The sequence below is a fragment of the Tachysurus vachellii genome, chromosome 20, assembly GCF_030014155.1.
Source record: "Tachysurus vachellii isolate PV-2020 chromosome 20, HZAU_Pvac_v1, whole genome shotgun sequence".
NCBI lineage: Eukaryota > Metazoa > Chordata > Actinopteri > Siluriformes > Bagridae > Tachysurus > Tachysurus vachellii.
The window spans coordinates 62,501-65,000 of record NC_083479.1 but is presented as its reverse complement, the minus strand read 5'-3'; the positions used below and the strand labels follow the sequence as shown (position 1 = coordinate 65,000).

The 2,500-nt window shown below is 40.7% G+C and overlaps 1 protein-coding gene across 2 annotated transcripts in view; it reads right to left on the bottom strand.

Annotated features, from left to right (window-relative positions):
• Positions 1-1,965: 1,965 nt before the first annotated feature.
• cnih2 (cornichon family AMPA receptor auxiliary protein 2) overlaps positions 1,966-2,500 on the bottom strand; it is a 6,912-nt gene continuing 6,377 nt past the window's right edge. For both annotated transcript variants that reach the window (XM_060895893.1, XM_060895894.1), the window contains one exon: positions 1,966-2,500. This exon is cut by the window's right edge and continues 2,245 nt beyond it. The gene's annotated coding sequence lies outside the window, so the exon portion shown is untranslated.

Here is a 2,500-nt window from a genome sequence, read left to right as displayed (position 1 = left end):
ACACACACACACACACACACACACCGACACACACACTTCTCATCCTTTTATAATGTGCACTAATTGTATATTTGTATCTTTCTCTCTCCCTTTCTCTCTCTCTCTCTCTCTCTCTCTCTCTCTCTCTCTCTCTCTCTCTCTCTCTCTCACACACACACACACACACACACACACACACACACACACACACACACATGACCTGAGTATACCTCTGACCTTTAACTTTGAGCCATAATCCCTAAACACTCCTCACTAAATTGTTGAATTTAATGTGTTCATTTCTAGCTGTTATTTCCGATTGCTACGATAGTGAATGTGTTTGTGCTAAAGCTAACGTGACAGAAGTGTAATCTAACACCCCATTTTGTCCATGTGTGAATGTTTGTATTAATGACTGATTTACACACTAAAGAATGTGTGTAACCATATAATACACACAGACTTTGTGTGTGTGATATTGTGTTTGTGTTTTGTTAAGTATTTTTTAACAAAGCAGAGATCTCACAGGTTCTCAATGTTACATCATCATCTTGTATTAAGCTGTTAGAACCACACTTAAAGATCATGGAACACGCTCCCTCTGTCTCACTCTGTCTCAGTCTTACTCTCCTTTAGTCTCCATCTGTCTCACTCTCCCTCTATCTCACTCTCCCTCTGTCTCGCTCCACCTATGTCTTACTCTCTCTTTGTCTCCATCTGTCTCACTCTCCCTTTGTCTCACTCCATCTCTGTCTTACTCTACTTTTGTCTTCCTCTGTCTCACTCTACCTCTGAATTTGTCTCAGTGTCTCCCTCTCCTTCTGTCTCACTCTCGCTTTGTCTCAATGTCTGCAGTGTGTCCTTCTCCTCAATGGTTCATAGTTTCTGATTATTTGTTAATTCACAGAAAAGTTTGGATTCTGTGTTCAAATTAGAATTTAAATTTAAACAAATCTTTCAGAGGATTAATTACTGATGTGTAATGAAGCAAGTTTGTAAGTCTGATTATTTCTCTGCTGTGTGCATTTCTGCTCCATCATTATTAACACAAACACTAAACACCACTTCATCTCTCAACACCACCCAAACCCCCCCCCCCCCATCCCCCATGATCAGCAATATTATTTTGGTAAAATTCTCAGAGCAGTTATAAACGTATAAATACACTGTACAGTGGAGGAACGCAAAATGGGGACACACCCTCACAACGGTTTGTGTGTTTGTGTGTGTGTGTTTGTGTGCTGGTGGGTTGGTATCCTGCGGGTACAGAAATATACTAAATGTATATATTATGTTCTGTTCTTCATTTCTCCTTCTGTCTCTGTTTTTCAGCAGACACCTCAGACCTGTTGTCTTCATCTAATGATATGAAATGTGTGTGTGTGTGTGTGTGTGTGTGTGTGTGTGTGTGTGTGTGTGTGTGAGGCATGTTTTGTCAGTTGCTCAGTCATGTTTCAAACTTATTAGTTGCAACCAGTTTCCATGGCAACAGAGAAGAGGAATGCGAGGAGTCATTTTGTGTGTGTGTTAGTGTGTGTGTGTGTGTGTGTAAGATTACATAGAAAAAAGAAAGCTAGAATAAAGCAGGAACAGAGACAGAGAGAGAGAGAGAGAGAGAGAGAGAGAGAGAGAGAGAGAGAGAGAGAGAGAATCAATAAGCATGTAACACAGTTTGGTTGCCATGGAGACAACAGAAGAGTGAACTGCACTTTGTCATTCTGTCTGCAGCTCACTCTGACTAACTCACTCATGAGAGAGAGAGAGAGAGAGAGATGTAATTGTACATCACATCACTGTATAAATCCTTTCTTTTTTCTCTTTTCCTTTTTCTTGTTTACTTTCCTGCTGTTTATCCTCATTGACGGTGAATGTTTAGGTTTGAGGCAAGAATAAAATTTATTGAATATGAAGAATTGCTTTGAGTTTCACACTTATGAGAGATACAGAATGAGTATAAAAGACAATTATTATTCCTAAATACACCGTGTTCACGTTACAGCACGTTCACTTAGTGTGGAATTACAGCAAACACGACACTTCGAGCACTTCATCCCCTCCAACTGGGAAAGAAAATATCAGTGTTGTCATGGCAACACACCCAACACCAAAGATATACTGACCATGGTGATGGTTTTATATATATATATATCTATATATGCTACACACTAAAAAGCTAAAGTGCACTACACTATGGTTGATGAGGTCATCAGGTGAGGATGATGGGAAGGTGGGAGTTTATCCCTAACACGGTTTTTACACTGGCGTGATTCCAGAAAATTCCAGGTTCTATTGAGATGTAAGTCAGAAACTCGTCTTTACTGTAATTCCCATGTGTCGTGAACAGCGCTGTGAGACTGTCAGTGATGATGTCATAATGATCTTATTCATCTTTCTACACTCAGTCTGTACTTGATTGTCAACGGACACACCAGGTCTCACACACCCACACACACAGAGACACACACGCACACACACACGCGCACGCACACACAGACACACGCGCGCACACACACCCGCACGC